Genomic DNA, 22765 nt, shown 5'->3' on the forward strand with positions numbered 1-22765 from the left:
ATCAGTTGATCAGAACAGGTTATATGTCTACAGTTGATCAGAACAGGTTATATGTCTACAGTTGATCAGAACAGGTTATATGTCTACATGTCAGAACAGAACATACAGTTGATCAGAACAGGTTATATGTCTACAGTTGATCAGAACAGAACATGTCTACAGTTGATCAGGACAGGTTATATGTCTACAGTTGATCAGGACAGGTTATATCAGTTGACAGGTTATATGTCTACAGTTGATCAGAACAGGTTATATGTCTACAGTTGATCAGAACAGGTTATATGTCTACAGTTGATCAGAACAGGTAATGTCTACATGTCTACAGTTGATCAGAACAGGTTATATGTCTACAGTTGATCAGAACAGGTTATATGTCTACAGTTGATCAGGACAGGTTATATGTCTACAGTTGATCAGAACAGGTTATATGTCTACAGTTGATCAGGACAGGTTATATGTCTACAGTTGATCAGGACAGGTTATATGTCTACAGTTGATCAGAACAGGTTATATGTCTACAGTTGATCAGAACAGAACATGTCTACAGTTGATCAGAACAGGTTATATGTCTACAGTTGATCAGGACAGGTTATATGTCTACAGTTGATCAGAACAGAACATGTCTACAGTTGATCAGGACAGGTTATATGTCTACAGTTGATCAGGACAGGTTATATGTCTACAGTTGATCAGGACAGGTTATATGTCTACAGTTGATCAGGACAGGTTATATGTCACAGTTGATCAGGAATATGTCTACAGTTGATCAGAACAGAACATGTCTACAGTTGATCAGAACAGGTTATATGTCTACAGTTGATCAGAACAGGTTATATGTCTACAGTTGATCAGAACAGAACATGTCTACAGTTGATCAGAACAGGTTATATGTCAGTTGATCAGAACAGGTTATATGTCTACTGTTGATCAGGACAGGTTATATGTCTACAGTTGACCAGAACAGGTTATATGTCTACAGTTGATCAGGACAGGTTATATGTCTACAGTTGATCAGGACAGGTTATATGTCTACAGTTGATCAGGACAGGTTATAAGTCTACAGTTGATCAGGTTATATGTCTACAGGTTATATGTCTACAGTTGATCAGAACAGGTTATATGTCTACAGTTGATCAGAACAGAACATGTCTACAGTTGATCAGGACAGGTTATATGTCTACAGTTGATCAGAACAGGTTATATGTCTACAGTTGATCAGGACAGAACATGTCTACAGTTGATCAGAACAGAATATGTCTACAGTTGATCAGAACAGGTTATATGTCTACAGTTGATCAGAACAGGTTATATGTCTACAGTTGATCAGAACAGAACATGTCTACAGTTGATCAGTTGACAGAAGGTTATATGTCTACAGTTGATCAGAACAGGTTATATGTCTACAGTTGATCAGGACAGGTTATATGTCTACAGTTGATCAGAACAGGTTATATGTCTACAGTTGATCAGAACAGGTTATATGTCTACAGTTGATCAGAACAGGTTATATGTCTACAGTTGATCAGAACAGAATATGTCTACAGTTGATCAGAACAGAACATGTCTACAGTTGATCAGAACAGGTTATATGTCTACAGTTGATCAGAACAGGTTATATGTCTATTGATCAGTGTCTACAGTTGATCAGGACAGGTTATATGTCTACAGTTGATCAGGACAGGTTATATGTCTACAGTTGATCAGAACAGGTTATATGTCTACAGTTGATCAGAACAGGTAATATGTCTACAGTTGATCAGAACAGAACATGTCTACAGTTGATCAGGACAGAACATGTCTACGGTTGACCAGAACAGAACATGTCTACAGTTGATCAGAACAGGTTATATGTCTACAGTTGATCAGAACATTTTATATGTCTACAGTTGATCAGGACAGAACATGTCTACAGTTGATCAGGGCAGGTTATATGTCTACAGTTGATCAGAACAGAACATGTCTACAGTTGATCAGGAAAGGTTATATGTCTACAGTTGTTCAGGACAGGTTATATGTCTACAGTTGATCAGAACAGGTTATATGTCTACAATTGATTAGAACAGGTTATATGTCTACAGTTGATCAGAACAGGTAATATGTCTACAGTTGATCAGAACAGAACATGTCTACAGTTGATCAGAACAGGTTATATGTCTACAGTTGATCAGGACAGGTTATATGTCTACAGTTGATCAGGACAGGTTATATGTCTACAGTTGATCAGGACAGGTTATATGTCTACAGTTGATCAGGACAGGTTATATGTCTACAGTTGATCAGAACAGGTTATATGTCTACAGTTGATCAGAACAGAACATGTCTACAGTTGATCAGGACAGGTTATATGTCTACAGTTGATCAGGACAGGTTATATGTCTACAGTTGATCAGAACAGGTTATATGTCTACAGTTGATCAGAACAGAATATGTCTACAGTTGATCAGAACAGAACATGTCTACAGTTGATCAGAACAGGTTATATGTCTACAGTTGATCAGAACAGGTCATATGTCTACAGTTGATCAGAACAGGTTATATGTCTACAGTTGATCAGGACAGAAAATGTCTACAGTTGATCAGAACAGGTTATATGTCTACAGTTGATCAGAACAGGTTATATGTCTACAGTTGATCAGAACAGGTTATATGTCTACAGTTGATCAGAACAGGTTATATGTCTACAGTTGATCAGAACAGGTTATATGTCTACAGTTGATCAGAACAGAACATGTCTACAGTTGATCAGGACAGGTTATATGTCTACAGTTGATCAGAACAGGTTATATGTCTACAGTTGATCAGGAACATGTCTACAGTTGATCAGAACAGGTTATATGTCTACAGTTGATCAGAACAGGTTATATGTCTACAGTTGATCAGGACAGGTTATATGTCTACAGTTGATCAGGACAGGTTATATGTCTACAGTTGATCAGGACAGGTTATATGTCTACAGTTGATCAGGACAGGTTATATGTCTACAGTTGATCAGGACAGGTTATATGTCTACAGTTGATCAGAACAGGTTATATGTCTACAATTGATCAGAACAGGTTATATGTCTACAGTTGATCAGAACAGGTAATATGTCTACAGTTGATCAGAACAGAACATGTCTACAGTTGATCAGAACAGGTTATATGTCTACAGTTGATCAGGACAGGTTATATGTCTACAGTTGATCAGGACAGGTTATATGTCTACAGTTGATCAGGACAGGTTATATGTCTACAGTTGATCAGAACAGGTTATATGTCTACAGTTGATCAGAACAGAACATGTCTACAGTTGATCAGAACAGAATATGTCTACAGTTGATCAGAACAGGTTATATGTCTACAGTTGATCAGAACAGAACATGTCTACAGTTGATCAGAACAGGTTATATGTCTACAGTTGATCAGGACAGGTTATATGTCTACAGTTGATCAGGACAGGTTATATGTCTACAGTTGATCAGAACAGGTTATATGTCTACAGTTGATCAGGACAGAACATGTCTACAGTTGATCAGGACAGAACATTATATGTCTACAGTTGATCAGGACAGGTTATATGTCTACAGTTGATCAGGACAGGTTATATGTCTACAATTGATCAGAACAGGTTATATGTCTACAGTTGATCAGAACAGGTAATATGTCTACAGTTGATCAGAACAGAACATATCTACAGTTGATCAGAACAGGTGATATGTCTACAGTTGATCAGGACAGGTTATATGTCTAGGATCAGGTTATATGTCTACTGTCCAAGATGATCAGCAGTTCAGACATCTTTTGCCAGTTGACAGGTACTTGTCGTGATCAGTGTATATATATATATTCTACAACTTGATTATATGTCTACATACAGAACATTTTTATTTTCCATCAACTCATCTTCAATACACTCTCCTGCAACCTGCCTCACAGTTGATATGTAGAAATACATCTGCAATCAAATCTGCAATCAGGTCCAAGAAGCTACAGTTGATCAGCCAGGAGCTAGCCAGAAGCTAATCAGAAGCTAGTTATATGTCTACTGGCAACTCGTTCGTTTTGTGGTCATTAGCTATCCTTTAACTCAAAATCTATCGCCAGTTTTGTATGTCTACAGTTGATCAGAACATACCGGAAGAACATTTGTCTACATGTCCCTGGATTTCAACTGTTGATGGCTGCTATCCGTGTGTCTATCTGTTTGATCGATTCAGCAAACATCAATTACTCAGGGAGCTAGTCTCAGTTGTCAAACACTCCTGATCAGAATCAGGTTCATATGTTTTACTACAGTTGATCAGAACTGGAGCCGACATGTTATCTACAAGTTGATCAGAAATGCCCAGGTGCTATTATGTCTTACAGTCTCAGAATAGACAATCGGACAATTTATTTATTTTTATTATTAACATGTTTCTTCTTGATAACTATATCTATTGTTTTTATTTTTTTGTTGTTGTGTGATTTGTCTCTACAACACGGAACTCCACTGATCAGAACAGAGTTATAACAGACCTCCATCCTATGCTAGCTTGATCATGTCCTGACAGCTGTTATATGTCTGACCCCCAAACCAACCTCTCCACTCCCTGGACCCTTTTGATCACTCGACTAAGGATGCCTCTCCTTAATGTCAATATGTCTTGTCCATTGCTGTTCTGGTTAGTGTTTATTGGCTTATTTCACTTGAGCCTCTAGTCCTGCAGGTACCTTATCCAACTTATTAGTTCCACCACCCATCACATGCAATGACATCTCCTGGTTTCAATGATGTTTCTAGAACAGGTCTATATGTCTACAGTTTATCAGAACACATCCTATACCTTTGTCTACATTATACCTTGATGCATTTTATCAGAAACCTCCTTTTACTCTCTGTTCCAGACGTTCTAGACGACCAATTCTTATTGCTTTTAGAACAGGTTATATTCTTCTCCTCCTATGTTCCTCAGGCGATGTAGAGAATCCAGGTCCTGCAGTGCCTAGCTCCACTCCTATTCCCCAGGCGCTCTCTTTGATGACTTCAGAACCGTAATAGCCTTGGTTTCATGCATGTTAACATTAGAACTCCCTAAGTTTGTTCTTTTCACTGTTTAGCACACTCAGAACAGGATGTTCTATGTCTGACAGTTGATCAGAAATTTTAATTCAAACTACAACATTTTCAGACAAGATAGAACTGCTAAAGGGGGCGGTGTTGCAATCTACTGCAAAGATAGCCTGCAGAGTTCTGTCTACTATCCAGTTGTACCAGAACAGAACTGTCTACAAAAATCCATCAGAACAAGTTATATGTCTACAGTTGATCAGCTGTGCAGAACATATGTGAACTGATTATCTAGTTGATCAGGAGGTTACCTATGTCTAACAGTTGAATCTAAACTTGATGTCAATCTCATCAAGAACCTACCAGGTACCCCCAAAGCCTTAAACACGATCACCCATAGATATCATCCTAACCAACAGCTGTCTTCAACCAAGATCTCAGGATCACTGCCTATGTCTATCAGTTGATCAGGACAAACGACCTCCACTATATGTCTACAGTTGATCAGGACAGGTTATATGTCTACAGTTGTCCTGGATATTGATCTCATCCCGAAGAGGTTATATTTTTTAAAGTTGAACAATGTTAAATATGTCTATTCAAGAAAATTGATCAGGAACAGGTTATATGTCTCCAGTTGATCAGAACAGGTTAAACATCCTATGTTGACTGCATAGTCCAACAGCCCCGTGATATGCAGCTGTTCAGGATCAGGACAATATGTCTAGAAACCGTTATACACAGGCAGTTAGAAAAGCCAAGGCTAGCTTTTTCAAGCAGAAATTTGCTTCCTGCAACACTAACTCTAAAAAGTTCTGGGACACTGTAGAAGTCCATATGAACACCTACCCAGCTGCCCACTGCACTGATCAGATAGGTCACTACAGTTGATCAGAACAGGTTATATGTCTACAGTTCCTATCAGGACAGCACTGCACCCCCAACAGCAACTATTCCCCATTTCTCCTGTCTCCCAAATCTACAGTTGATTCAGAAAGAGAAAAATCTGATATGTCTACAAATCAGCCGGGCTAGACAATCTGGTTATCTTTCTAAAATTATCTGCCGAAATTGTTGCCACCCCTATTACTAACCTGTCTCTTGATCGTGATCTGAGATTCAGATTGGAAAGCAGCTGCAGAACACTCTTTGACCCAAACTGCTTATATGTCTACTATCCTACCATGCCTTGTCTAGTTGATCAGAAAGTCAACAAACAGATTACCGACAGAACTCATATTCTCTGCAGTTGATCAGAGCAGGTCATATTGTGCACCTCAGCCATCAAGGTCCTAAACGATATCTTACAGTTGATCAGAAACATTACTGTCAGCAGTATGATCTGGCCAGGTTACTGATCAGACCACATCCTCATCAGGTTATATGTCAAATGATTGCCTCAGTTGATTCACAGAACAGGTTATATGTCTAATCAGGGTTGATGTCCGGACCTCTGGTTCTCTATGTCTACAGGGTTGATCAGAATACATCAGGTTATATGTCTAGTCTCTTGATCAGGACAGACGTTATATTCTGTATACTTGAGGACACTGTGTTAACAACTCCAGGCAAGCTTCAGCCATACAGACTCTCCTTCCGTGGCCTCCAATTGCTCTTAAATACAAGTAAAACTAAATGCATGCTCTTCAACAGGTTATATGTCTACAACATCACTGATCACAGTTGACAACTACAGGTTATATGTCTGGTTAGACTGTAAACTCTCCTTCCAGACCCATTGAATCAGAAATCTAGAATTGGCTTCCTATTTCGCAACAAAGCATCCTTCACTCATGCTACAGTTGATCAGACAGGTTATATGTCATCAAAATAGCCTCAGTTGATCAGTGCTATCCGTTTTGTCACCAGGCCCCATATACTACCCTACAGTTTGATCAGAACAGTTGTTATATGTCATACTAACTGGCTCCATGTCATCTACAAGACCCTGCTAGGTAATATGTCTACAGTTGACCTGTAGCAGGTATATCAGTCACCCCCAAAAGTTATTTCTTTGGCCGCCTGTTCTACTGCCAGTTGATCAAAAATCTCTTAAATTGGAAACACTTATCTCCCTCATGTTTAAGCACCAACTGTCAGTTGTTACAGATTACAGCATCTGTACATCAGCCCACCTATAATTCTAGCCCAAACAACTACCTGTATTTAATTTATTTATTTATTTTGCAGCACCCCATTATATTTATTTCTACACATTCTTCCATTGAATAGAATTCAGTGTTTTACTTGCTATATTGTTGATTTACTTTGCCACAGTGGCCTTTTTATCCCTTCTCACCTAATTTGCTCACAGCAGTTGATCAGATAGACTTTTTTTTTTTTTTTTTTTTTTGATCAGAACAGGTTAACATTCTTTGATCACTGTATTATTGACTGTAGGTTTGTTTTACTCCATGTGTAACTCTGTGTCAGTTGATCAGAACAGCATGTCTACAGTTGATCAGGACAGGTTATATGTCTACAGTTGTCAGAACAGAGATTGTTCTCAGTTGATTACCTGGTTAAATAAAGGTGAAATAAATAAATAAAAAAAATAAATATGTCTACAGTTGATCAGGACAGGTTATATGTCTACAGTTGATCAGGACAGGTTATATGTCTACAGTTGATCAGGACAGGTTATATGTGTACAGTTGATCAGGACAGGTTATATGTCTACAGTTGATCAGAACAGGTTATATGTCTACAGTTGATCTACAGTTGATCAGAACAGAACATGTCTACAGTTGATCAGGACAGGTTATATGTCTACAGTTGATCAGAACAGGTTATATGTCTACAGTTGATCAGGACAGAACATGTCTACAGTTGATCAGAACAGAACATGTCTACAGTTGATCAGAACAGGTTATATGTCTACAGTTGATCAGAACAGAACATGTCTACAGTTGATCAGAACAGGTTATATGTCTACAGTTGATCAGAACAGGTTATATGTCTACAGTTGATCAGGACAGAACATGTCTACAGTTGATCAGAACAGAACATGTCTACAGTTGATCAGGACAGGTTATATGTCTACAGTTGATCAGGACAGGTTATATGTCTACAGTTGATCAGAACAGGTTATATGTCTACAGTTGATCAGAACAGGTAATATGTCTACAGTTGATCAGAACAGAACATGTCTACAGTTGATCAGAACAGGTGATATGTCTACAGTTGATCAGGACAGGTTATATGTCTACAGTTGATCAGAACAGAACATGTCTACAGTTGATCAGAACAGGTTATATGTCTACAGTTGATCAGGACAGGTTATATGTCTACAGTTGATCAGAACAGGTTATATGTCTACAGTTGATCAGGACAGGTTATATGTCTACAGTTGATCAGGACAGGTTATATGTCTACAGTTGATCAGAACAGGTTATATGTCTACAGTTGATCAGAACAGAACATGTCTACAGTTGATCAGAACAGGTTATATGTCTACAGTTGATCAGAACAGAACATGTCTACAGTTGATCAGAACAGGTTATATGTCTACAGTTGATCAGGACAGGTTATATGTCTACAGTTGATCAGGACAGGTTATATGTCTACAGTTGATCAGGACAGGTTATATGTCTACAGTTGATCAGAACAGGTTATATGTCTACAGTTGATCAGGACAGGTTATATGTCTACAGTTGATCAGAACAGAACATGTCTACAGTTGATCAGAACAGGTTATATGTCTACAGTTGATCAGGACAGGTTATATGTCTACAGTTGATCAGAACAGAACATGTCTACAGTTGATCAGGACAGGTTATATGTCTACAGTTGATCAGAACAGGTTATATGTCTACAGTTGATCAGGACAGGTTATATGTCTACAGTTGATCAGAACAGGTTATATGTCTACAGTTGATCAGAACAGGTAATATGTCTACAGTTGATCAGAACAGAACATGTCTACAGTTGATCAGAACAGGTTATATGTCTACAGTTGATCAGGACAGGTTATATGTCTACAGTTGATCAGGACAGGTTATATGTCTACAGTTGATCAGGACAGGTTATATGTCTACAGTTGATCAGGACAGGTTATATGTCTACAGTTGATCAGGACAGGTTATATGTCTACAGTTGATCAGGACAGGTTATATGTCTACAGTTGATCAGAACAGGTTATATGTCTACAGTTGATCAGAACAGGTTATATGTCTACAGTTGATCAGAACAGGTTATATGTCTACAGTTGATCAGAACAGGTTATATGTCTACAGTTGATCAGAACATGTCTAAAGTTGATCAGGACAGGTTATATGTCTACAGTTGATCAGAACAGGTTATATGTCTACAGTTGATCAGAACAGAACATGTCTACAGTTGATCAGAACAGGTTATATGTCTACAGTTGATCAGAACAGAACATGTCTACAGTTGATCAGGACAGGTTATATGTCTACAGTTGATCAGAACAGGTTATATGTCTACAGTTGATCAGGACAGAACATGTCTACAGTTGATCAGAACAGAACATGTCTACAGTTGATCAGAACAGGTTATATGTCTACAGTTGATCAGGACAGGTTATATGTCTACAGTTGATCAGAACAGGTTATATGTCTACAGTTGATCAGAACAGGTTATATGTCTACAGTTGATCAGAACAGAACATGTCTACAGTTGATCAGAACAGGTTATATGTCTACAGTTGATCAGGACAGGTTATATGTCTACAGTTGATCAGAACAGAACATGTCTACAGTTGATCAGAACAGGTTATATGTCTACAGTTGATCAGGACAGGTTATATGTCTACAGTTGATAAGAACAGAACATGTCTACAGTTGATCAGGACAGGTTATATGTCTACAGTTGAATAGAACAGGTTATATGTCTACTGTTGATCAGGACAGGTTATATGTCTACAGTTGATCAGGACAGGTTATATGTCTACAGTTGATCAGAACAGAATATGTCTACAGTTGATCAGAACAGAACATGTCTACAGTTGATCAGAACAGAACATGTCTACAGTTGATCAGAACAGGTTATATGTCTACAGTTGATCAGAACAGGTTATATGTCTACAGTTGATCAGAACAGGTTATATGTCTACAGTTGATCAGGACAGGTTATATGTCTACAGTTGATCAGGACAGGTTATATGTCTACAGTTGATCAGGACAGGTTATATGTCTACAGTTGATCAGGACAGGTTATATGTCTACAGTTGATCAGAACAGGTTATATGTCTACAGTTGATCAGAACAGGTTATATGTCTACAGTTGATCAGAACAGAACATGTCTACAGTTGATCAGAACAGGTTATATGTCTACAGTTGATCAGGACAGGTTATATGTCTACAGTTGATCAGAACAGAACATGTCTACAGTTGATCAGGACAGGTTATATGTCTACAGTTGATCAGAACAGGTTATATGTCTACAGTTGATCAGGACAGGTTATATGTCTACAGTTGATCAGGACAGGTTATATGTCTACAGTTGATCAGAACAGGTTATATGTCTACAGTTGATCAGAACAGAACATGTCTACAGTTGATCAGGACAGGTTATATGTCTACAGTTGATCAGAACAGGTTATATGTCTACAGTTGATCAGGACAGGTTATATGTCTACAGTTGATCAGGACAGGTTATATGTCTACAGTTGATCAGGACAGGTTATATGTCTACAGTTGATCAGGACAGGTTATATGTCTACAGTTGATCAGGACAGGTTATATGTCTACAGTTGATCAGAACAGGTTATATGTCTACAGTTGATCAGAACATGTCTACAGTTGATCAGGACAGGTTATATGTCTACAGTTGATCAGAACAGGTTATATGTCTACAGTTGATCAGGACAGAACATGTCTACAGTTGATCAGAACAGAACATGTCTACAGTTGATCAGAACAGGTTATATGTCTACAGTTGATCAGAACAGAACATGTCTACAGTTGATCAGAACAGGTTATATGTCTACAGTTGATCAGAACAGAACATGTCTACAGTTGATCAGGACAGGTTATATGTCTACAGTTGATCAGAACAGGTTATATGTCTACAGTTGATCAGGACAGGTTATATGTCTACAGTTGATCAGAACAGAACATGTCTACAGTTGATCAGAACAGGTTATATGTCTACAGTTGATCAGAACAGGTTATATGTCTACAGTTGATCAGAACAGGTTATATGTCTACAGTTGATCAGAACAGGTTATATGTCTACAGTTGATCAGAACAGGTTATATGTCTACAGTTGATCAGGACAGGTTATATGTCTACAGTTGATCAGAACAGAACATGTCTACAGTTGATCAGAACAGGTTATATGTCTACAGTTGATCAGGACAGGTTATATGTCTACAGTTGATCAGAACAGAACATGTCTGACAGTTGATCAGGACAGGTTATATGTCTACAGTTGATCAGAACAGGTTATATGTCTACAGTTGATCAGGAACAGGTTATATGTCTACAGTTGATCAGAACAGGTTATATGTCTACAGTTGATCAGAACAGAATATGTCTACAGTTGATCAGAACAGATGTCTACAGTTGATCAGAACAGGTTATATGTCTACAGTTGATCAGAACAGGTTATATGTCTACAGTTGATCAGGACAGGTTATATGTCTACAGTTGATCAGAACAGGTTATATGTCTACAGTTGATCAGAACAGGTTATATGTCTACAGTTGATCAGAACAGAACATGTCTACAGTTGATCAGAACAGGTTATATGTCTACAGTTGATCAGAACATTTTATATGTCTACAGTTGATCAGGACAGAACATGTCTACAGTTGATCAGGACAGGTTATATGTCTACAGTTGATCAGAACAGAACATGTCTACAGTTGATCAGGACAGGTTATATGTCTACAGTTGATCAGGACAGGTTATATGTCTACAGTTGATCAGAACAGGTTATATGTCTACAATTGATCAGAACAGGTTATATGTCTACAGTTGATCAGAACAGGTAATATGTCTACAGTTGATCAGAACAGAACATGTCTACAGTTGATCAGAACAGGTGATATGTCTACAGTTGATCAGGACAGGTTATATGTCTACAGTTGATCAGGACAGGTTATATGTCTACAGTTGATCAGGACAGGTTATATGTCTACAGTTGATCAGGACAGGTTATATGTCTACAGTTGATCAGAACAGGTTATATGTCTACAGTTGATCAGAACAGGTTATATGTCTACAGTTGATCAGAACAGGTTATATGTCTACAGTTGATCAGAACAGGTTATATGTCTACAGTTGATCAGAACAGGTTATATGTCTACAGTTGATCAGGACAGAACATGTCTACAGTTGATCAGAACAGAACATGTCTACAGTTGATCAGAACAGGTTATATGTCTACAGTTGATCAGAACAGAACATGTCTACAGTTGATCAGAACAGGTTATATGTCTACAGTTGATCAGAACAGGTTATATGTCTACAGTTGATCAGGACAGGTTATATGTCTACAGTTGATCAGAACAGGTTATATGTCTACAGTTGATCAGAACAGGTTATATGTCTACAGTTGATCAGAACAGGTTATATGTCTACAGTTGATCAGAACAGGTTATATGTCTACAGTTGATCAGAACAGGTTATATGTCTACAGTTGATCAGAACAGGTTATATGTCTACAGTTGATCAGAACAGGTTATATGTCTACAGTTGATCAGAACAGGTTATATGTCTACAGTTGATCAGAACAGAACATGTCTACAGTTGATCAGAACAGGTTATATGTCTACAGTTGATCAGGACAGGTTATATGTCTACAGTTGATCAGAACAGGTTATATGTCTACAGTTGATCAGAACAGGTTATATGTCTACAGTTGATCAGGACAGGTTATATGTCTACAGTTGATCAGGACAGGTTATATGTCTACAGTTGATCAGAACAGGTTATATGTCTACAGTTGATCAGGACAGGTTATATGTCTACAGTTGATCAGAACAGAACATGTCTACAGTTGATCAGAACAGGTTATATGTCTACAGTTGATCAGAACAGAATATGTCTACAGTTGATCAGAACAGAACATGTCTACAGTTGATCAGAACAGGTTATATGTCTACAGTTGATCAGAACAGATATGTCTACAGTTGATCAGAACAGGTTATATGTCTACAGTTGATCAGAACAGAACATGTCTACAGTTGATCAGAACAGGTTATATGTCTACAGTTGATCAGAACAGAACATGTCTACAGTTGATCAGGACAGGTTATATGTCTACAGTTGATCAGGACAGGTTATATGTCTACAGTTGATCAGAACAGGTTATATGTCTACAGTTGATCAGAACAGGTAATATGTCTACAGTTGATCAGAACAGAACATGTCTACAGTTGATCAGAACAGGTGATATGTCTACAGTTGATCAGGACAGGTTATATGTCTACAGTTGATCAGGACAGGTTATATGTCTACAGTTGATCAGGACAGGTTATATGTCTACAGTTGATCAGGACAGGTTATATGTCTACAGTTGATCAGTTCAGGTTATATGTCTACAGTTGATCAGAACATGTCTAAAGTTGATCAGGACAGGTTATATGTCTACAGTTGATCAGTACAGGTTATATGTCTACAGTTGATCAGAACAGGTTATATGTCTACAGTTGATCAGAACAGGTTATATGTCTACAGTTGATCATGTCTACAGTTGATCAGAACAGGTTATATGTCTACAGTTGATCAGAACAGAATATGTCTACAGTTGATCAGAACAGGTTATATGTCTACAGTTGATCAGAACAGAATATGTCTACAGTTGATCAGAACAGGTTATATGTCTACAGTTGATCAGGACAGATATGTCTACAGTTGATCAGGACAGGTTATATGTCTACAGTTGATCAGTTATATGTCTACAGTTGATCAGGACAGGTTATATGTCTACAGTTGATCAGAACAGGTTATATGTCTACAGTTGATCAGAACAGAACATGTCTACAGTTGATCAGAACAGGTTATATGTCTACAGTTGATCAGGACAGGTTATATGTCTACAGTTGATCAGAACAGAACATGTCTACAGTTGATCAGGTTATATGTCTACAGTTGATCAGGACAGGTTATATGTCTACAGTTGATCAGAACAGAATATGTCTACAGTTGATCAGGACAGGTTATATGTCTACAGTTGATCAGAACAGGTTATATGTCTACAGTTGATCAGGACAGGTTATATGTCTACAGTTGATCAGGACAGGTTATATGTCTACAGTTGATCAGAACAGAATATGTCTACAGTTGATCAGAACAGAACATGTCTACAGTTGATCAGAACAGGTTATATGTCTACAGTTGATCAGAACAGAATATGTCTACAGTTGATCAGAACAGAACATGTCTACAGTTGATCAGAACAGGTTATATGTCTACAGTTGATCAGAACAGAACATGTCTACAGTTGATCAGGACAGGTTATATGTCTACAGTTGATCAGGACAGGTTATATGTCTACAGTTGAATAGAACAGGTTATATGTCTACAGTTGATCAGAACAGGTAATATGTCTACAGTTGATCAGAACAGAACAGGTATATGTCTACAGTTGATCAGAACAGAACATGTCTATATTGATCAGAACAGTTGATTGATCAGAACAGGTTATATGTCTACAGTTGATCAGAACATTTTATATGTCTACAGTTGATCAGGACAGAACATGTCTACAGTTGATCAGGACAGGTTATATGTCTACAGTTGATCAGAACAGAACATGTCTACAGTTGATCAGGACAGGTTATATGTCTACAGTTGATCAGGACAGGTTATATGTCTACAGTTGATCAGAACAGGTTATATGTCTACAGTTGATCAGAACAGGTTATATGTCTACAGTTGATCAGAACAGGTTATATGTCTACAGTTGATCAGAACAGAACATGTCTACAGTTGATCAGAACAGGTTATATGTCTACAGTTGATCAGGACAGGTTATATGTCTACAGTTGATCAGGACAGGTTATATGTCTACAGTTGATCAGAACAGGTTATATGTCTACAGTTGATCAGGACAGGTTATATGTCTACAGTTGATCAGACAGTTGTCTATTGATCAGAACAGAATATGTCTACAGTTGATCAGGACAGGTTATATGTCTACAGTTGATCAGAACAGGTTATATGTCTACAGTTGATCAGAACAGAACATGTCTACAGTTGATCAGAACAGGTTATATGTCTACAGTTGATCAGAACAGGTTATATGTCTACAGTTGATCAGAACAGGTTATATGTCTACAGTTGATCAGGACAGGTTATATGTCTACAGTTGATCAGAACAGGTTATATGTCTACAGTTGATCAGTGTCTATTGACAGGACAGGTTATATGTCTACAGTTGATCAGGACAGGTTATATGTCTACAATTGATCAGAACAGGTTATATGTCTACAGTTGATCAGAACAGGTAATATGTCTACAGTTGATCAGAACAGAACATGTCTACAGTTGATCAGAACAGGTGATATGTCTACAGTTGATCAGGACAGGTTATATGTCTACAGTTGATCAGACAGGTTATATGTCTACAGTTGATCAGGAACAGGTTATATGTCTACAGTTGATCAGGACAGGTTATATGTCTACAGTTGATCAGAACAGGTTATATGTCTACAGTTGATCAGAACAGGTTATATGTCTACAGTTGATCAGTGTCTACAGTTGATCAGAACAGGTTATATGTCTACAGTTGATCAGAACAGGTTATATGTCTACAGTTGATCAGGACAGAACATGTCTACAGTTGATCAGAACAGAATATGTCTACAGTTGATCAGAACAGGTTATATGTCTACAGTTGATCAGAACAGAACATGTCTACAGTTGATCAGAACAGGTTATATGTCTACAGTTGATCAGAACAGAACATGTCTACAGTTGATCAGGACAGGTTATATGTCTACAGTTGATCAGGACAGGTTATATGTCTACAGTTGATCAGAACAGGTTATATGTCTACAGTTGATCAGAACAGGTTATATGTCTACAGTTGATCAGGACAGGTTATATGTCTACAGTTGATCAGGACAGGTTATATGTCTACAGTTGATCAGGACAGGTTATATGTCTACAGTTGATCAGGACAGGTTATATGTCTACAGTTGATCAGAACAGAACATGTCTACAGTTGATCAGAACAGGTTATATGTCTACAGTTGATCAGTTCAGAACAGGTTATATGTCTACAGTTGATCAGAACATGTCTAAAGTTGATCAGGACAGGTTATATGTCTACAGTTGATCAGGACAGGTAATATGTCTACAGTTGATAAGAACAGAACATGTCTACAGTTGATCAGGACAGGTTATATGTCTACAGTTGAATAGAACAGGTTATATGTCTACTGTTGATCAGGACAGGTTATATGTCTACAGTTGATCAGGACAGGTTATATGTCTACAGTTGATCAAAACAGAATATGTCTACAGTTGATCAGAACAGAACATCTCTACAGTTGATCAGAACAGAACATGTCTACAGTTGATCAGAACAGGTAATATGTCTACAGTTGATCAGAACAGAACATGTCTACAGTTGATCAGAACAGGTTATATGTCTACAGTTGATCAGAACAGGTTATATGTCTACAGTTGATCAGGACAGGTTATATGTCTACAGTTGATCAGGACAGGTTATATGTCTACAGTTGATCAGAACAGGTTATATGTCTACAGTTGATCAGGACAGAACATGTCTACAGTTGATCAGAACAGAACATGTCTACAGTTGATCAGGACAGAATGTCTACAGTTGATCAGAACAGAACATGTCTACAGGTCAGAACAGGTTATATGTCTACAGTTGATCAGAACAGGTTATATGTCTACAGTTGATCAGGACAGGTTATATGTCTACAGTTGATCAGGACAGGTTATATGTCTACAGTTGATCAGAACAGAACATGTCTACAGTTGATCAGAACAGGTTATATGTCTACAGTTGATCAGAACAGGTCATATGTCTACAGTTGATCAGAACAGGTTATATGTCTACAGTTGATACAGGTTATATGTCTACAGTTGATCAGAACAGGTTATATGTCTACAGTTGATCAGAACAGGTTATATGTCTACAGTTGATCAGAACAGGTTATGTCTACAGTTGATCAGAACAGGTTATATGTCTACAGTTGATCAGGACAGGTTATATGTCTACAGTTGATCAGGACAGGTTATATGTCTACAGTTGATCAGGACAGGTTATATGTCTACAGTTGATCAGGACAGGTTATATGTCTACAGTTGATCAGAACAGGTTATATGTCTACAGTTGATCAGAACAGGTTAATGTCTACAGTTGATCAGTTGATCAGGACAGGTTATATGTCTACAGTTGATCAGAACAGGTTATATGTCTACAGTTGATCAGGACAGAACATGTCTACAGTTGATCAGAACAGAACATGTCTACAGTTGATCAGAACAGGTTATATGTCTACAGTTGATCAGAACAGAACATGTCTACAGTTGATCAGAACAGGTTATATGTCTACAGTTGATCAGAACAGAACATGTCTACAGTTGATCAGGACAGGTTATATGTCTACAGTTGATCAGAACAGGTTATATGTCTACAGTTGATCAGAACAGGTTATATGTCTACAGTTGATCAGAACAGGTTATATGTCTACAGTTGATCAGAACAGAATATGTCTACAGTTGATCAGAACAGAACATGTCTACAGTTGATCAGAACAGAACATGTCTACAGTTGATCAGAACAGGTTATATGTCTACAGTTGATCAGAACAGAACATGTCTACAGTTGATCAGAACAGGTTATATGTCTACAGTTGATCAGAACAGGTTATATGTCTACAGTTGATCAGGACAGAACATGTCTACAGTTGATCAGGACAGGTTATATGTCTACAGTTGATCAGGACAGGTTATATGTCTACAGTTGATCAGGACAGGTTATATGTCTACAGTTGATCAGGACAGGTTATATGTCTACAGTTGATCAGAACAGGTTATATGTCTACAGTTGATCAGAACAGGTTATATGTCTACAGTTGATCAGAACAGGTTATATGTCTACAGTTGATCAGAACAGGTTATATGTCTACAGTTGATCAGAACAGAACAGAACATGTCTACAGTTGATCAGAACAGGTTATATGTCTACAGTTGATCAGGACAGGTTATATGTCTACAGTTGATCAGGACAGGTTATATGTCTACAGTTGATCAGGACAGGTTATATGTCTACAGTTGATCAGAACAGGTTATATGTCTACAGTTGATCAGAACAGGTTATATGTCTACAGTTGATCAGAACAGAATATGTCTACAGTTGATCAGAACAGGTTATATGTCTACAGTTGATCAGAACAGGTTATATGTCTACAGTTGATCAGAACAGAACATGTCTACAGTTGATCAGAACAGAATATGTCTACAGTTGATCAGAACAGGTTATATGTCTACAGTTGATCAGAACAGGTTATATGTCTACAGTTGATCAGAACAGGTTATATGTCTACAGTTGATCAGAACAGGTTATATGTCTACAGTTGATCAGAACAGGTTATATGTCTACAGTTGATCAGAACAGGTTATATGTCTACAGTTGATCAGAACAGGTCATATGTCTACAGTTGATCAGAACAGGTTATATGTCTACAGTTGATCAGGACAGGTTATATGTCTACAGTTGATCAGAACAGGTTATATGTCTACAGTTGATCAGAACAGGTTATATGTCTACAGTTGATCAGAACAGAATATGTCTACAGTTGATCAGAACAGAACATGTCTACAGTTGATCAGAACAGGTTATATGTCTACAGTTGATCAGGACAGGTTATATGTCTACAGTTGATCAGGACAGGTTATATGTCTACAGTTGATCAGGACAGGTTATATGTCTACAGTTGATCAGGACAGGTTATATGTCTACAGTTGATCAGGACAGGTTATATGTCTACAGTTGATCAGAACAGGTTATATGTCTACAGTTGATCAGAACAGAACATGTCTACAGTTGATCAGAACAGAACATATGTCTACAGTTGATCAGAACAGGTTATATGTCTACAGTTGATCAGAACAGGTTATATGTCTACAGTTGATCAGAACAGAACATGTCTACAGTTGATCAGAACAGGTTATATGTCTACAGTTGATCAGAACAGAACATATGTCTACAGTTGATCAGAACAGGTTATATGTCTACAGTTGATCAGAACAGGTTATATGTCTACAGTTGATCAGAACAGGTTATATGTCTACAGTTGATCAGAACAGGTTATATGTCTACAGTTGATCAGGACAGAACATGTCTACAGTTGATCAGAACAGAACATGTCTACAGTTGATCAGGACAGGTTATATGTCTACAGTTGATCAGGACAGGTTATATGTCTACAGTTGATCAGAACAGGTTATATGTCTACAGTTGATCAGAACAGGTAATATGTCTACAGTTGATCAGAACAGAACATGTCTACAGTTGATCAGAACAGGTGATATGTCTACAGTTGATCAGGACAGGTTATATGTCTACAGTTGATCAGAACAGAACATGTCTACAGTTCATCTGAACAGGTTATATGTCTACAGTTGATCAGGACAGGTTATATGTCTACAGTTGATAAGAACAGAGCATGTCTACAGTTGATCAGGACAGGTTATATGTCTACAGTTGAATAGAACAGGTTATATGTCTACTGTTGATCAGGACAGGTTATATGTCTACAGTTGATCAGGACAGGTTATATGTCTACAGTTGATCAGAACAGAATATGTCTACAGTTGATCAGAACAGAACATGTCTACAGTTGATCAGAACAGGTTATATGTCTACAGTTGATCAGAACAGAACATGTCTACAGTTGATCAGGACAGGTTATATGTCTACAGTTGATCAGGACAGGTTATATGTCTACAGTTGATCAGAACAGGTTATATGTCTACAGTTGATCAGAACAGGTTATATGTCTACAGTTGATCAGACAGGTTATATGTCTACAGTTGATCAGAACAGAACATGTCTACAGTTGATCAGGACAGGTTATATGTCTACAGTTGATCAGGACAGGTTATATGTCTACAGTTGATCAGGACAGGTTATATGTCTACAGTTGATCAGGACAGGTTATATGTCTACAGTTGATCAGAACAGGTTATATGTCTACAGTTGATCAGGACAGGTTATATGTCTACAGTTGATCAGAACAGAACATGTCTACAGTTGATCAGAACAGGTTATATGTCTACAGTTGATCAGGACAGGTTATATGTCTACAGTTGATCAGAACAGAACATGTCTACAGTTGATCAGGACAGGTTATATGTCTACAGTTGATCAGAACAGGTTATATGTCTACAGTTGATCAGGACAGGTTATATGTCTACAGTTGATCAGGACAGGTTATATGTCTACAGTTGATCAGGACAGGTTATATGTCTACAGTTGATCAGAACAGGTTATATGTCTACAGTTGATCAGAACAGAACATGTCTACAGTTGATCAGGACAGGTTATATGTCTACAGTTGATCAGAACAGGTTATATGTCTACAGTTGATCAGAACAGGTTATATGTCTACAGTTGATCAGAACAGGTTATATGTCTACAGTTGATCAGAACAGAACATGTCTACAGTTGATCAGAACAGAACATGTCTACAGTTGATCAGAACAGGTTATATGTCTACAGTTGATCAGAACAGGTTATATGTCTACAGTTGATCAGGACAGGTTATATGTCTACAGTTGATCAGGACAGGTTATATGTCTACAGTTGATCAGAAGGTTATATGTCTACAGTTGATCAGAACAGTTGATCAGAACAGTCTACAGTTGATCAGAACAGGTTATATGTCTACAGTTGATCAGAACAGAATATGTACACAGTTGATCAGAACAGGTTATATGTCTACAGTTGATCAGAACAGAACATGTCTACAGTTGATCAGAACAGGTTATATGTCTACAGTTGATCAGGACAGAACATGTCTACAGTTGATCAGGACAGGTTATATGTCTACAGTTGATCAGAACAGGTTATATGTCTACAGTTGATCAGGACAGGTTATATGTCTACAGTTGATCAGGACAGGTTATATGTCTACAGTTGATCAGGACAGGTTATATGTCTACAGTTGATCAGAACAGGTTATATGTCTACAGTTGATCAGAACAGGTTATATGTCTACAGTTGATCAGAACAGAACATGTCTACATTTGATCAGAACAGGTGATATGTCTACAGTTGATCAGAACAGAACATGTCTACAGTTGATCAGAACAGGTAATATGTCTACAGTTGATCAGGACAGAACATGTCTACAGTTGATCAGGACAGGTTATATGTCTACAGTTGAATAGAACAGGTTATATGTCTACTGTTTATCAGGACAGGTTATATGTCTACAGTTGATCAGGACAGGTTATATGTCTACAGTTGATCAGGACAGGTTATATGTCTACAGTTGATCAGAACAGGTTATGATCAGTCTACAGTTGATCAGAACAGAACATGTCTACAGTTGATCAGACAGGTTATATGTCTACAGTTGATCAGAACAGGTTATATGTCTACAGTTGATCAGGACAGGTACATGTCTGTTGATCAGAACAGAACATGTCTACAGTTGATCAGAACAGGTTATATGTCTACAGTTGATCAGAACAGGTTATATGTCTACAGTTGATCAGAAGGTTATATGGTTATCATGTCTACAGTTGATCAGGACAGGTTATATGTCTACAGTTGATCAGGACAGGTTATATGTCTACAGTTGATCAGAACAGGTTATATGTCTACAGTTGATCAGGACAGAACATGTCTACAGTTGATCAGAACAGGTTATATGTCTACAGTTGATCAGAACAGGTTATATGTCTACAGTTGATCAGAACAGAACATGTCTACAGTTGATCAGAACAGGTTATATGTCTACAGTTGATCAGAACAGAACATGTCTACAGTTGATCAGAACAGGTAATATGTCTACAGTTGATCAGGACAGAACATGTCTACAGTTGATCAGGACAGGTTATATGTCTACAGTTGATCAGAACAGAACATGTCTACAGTTGATCAGAACATTTTATATGTCTACAGTTGATCAGGACAGGTTATATGTCTACAGTTGATCAGAACAGGTTATATGTCTACAATTGATCAGAACAGGTTATATGTCTACAGTTGATCAGAACAGGTAATATGTCTACAGTTGATCAGAACAGAACATGTCTACAGTTGATCAGAACAGGTTATATGTCTACAGTTGATCAGAACAGGTAATATGTCTACAGTTGATCAGAACAGAACATGTCTACAGTTGATCAGAACAGGTTGTATGTCTACAGTTGATCAGAACAGGTTATATGTCTACAGTTGAAAAGAACAGGTAATATGTCTACAGTTGATCAGGACAGGTTATATGTCTACAGTTGATCAGAACAGGTTATATGTCTACAGTTGATCAGGACAGGTTATATGTCTACAGTTGATCAGGACAGGTTATATGTCTACAGTTGATCAGAACAGAACATGTCTACAGTTGATCAGAACAGGTTATATGTCTACAGTTGATCAGGACAGGTTATATGTCTACAGTTGATCAGGACAGGTTATATGTCTACAGTTGAGCAGAACAGAACATGTCTACAGTTGATCAGGACAGGTTATATGTCTACAGTTGATCAGGACAGAACATGTCTACAGTTGATCAGAACAGAACATGTCTACAGTTGAATAGAACAGGTTATATGT

The sequence above is a fragment of the Oncorhynchus nerka genome, linkage group LG26 (genome assembly GCF_034236695.1).
Source record: "Oncorhynchus nerka isolate Pitt River linkage group LG26, Oner_Uvic_2.0, whole genome shotgun sequence".
Lineage (NCBI taxonomy): Eukaryota > Metazoa > Chordata > Actinopteri > Salmoniformes > Salmonidae > Oncorhynchus > Oncorhynchus nerka.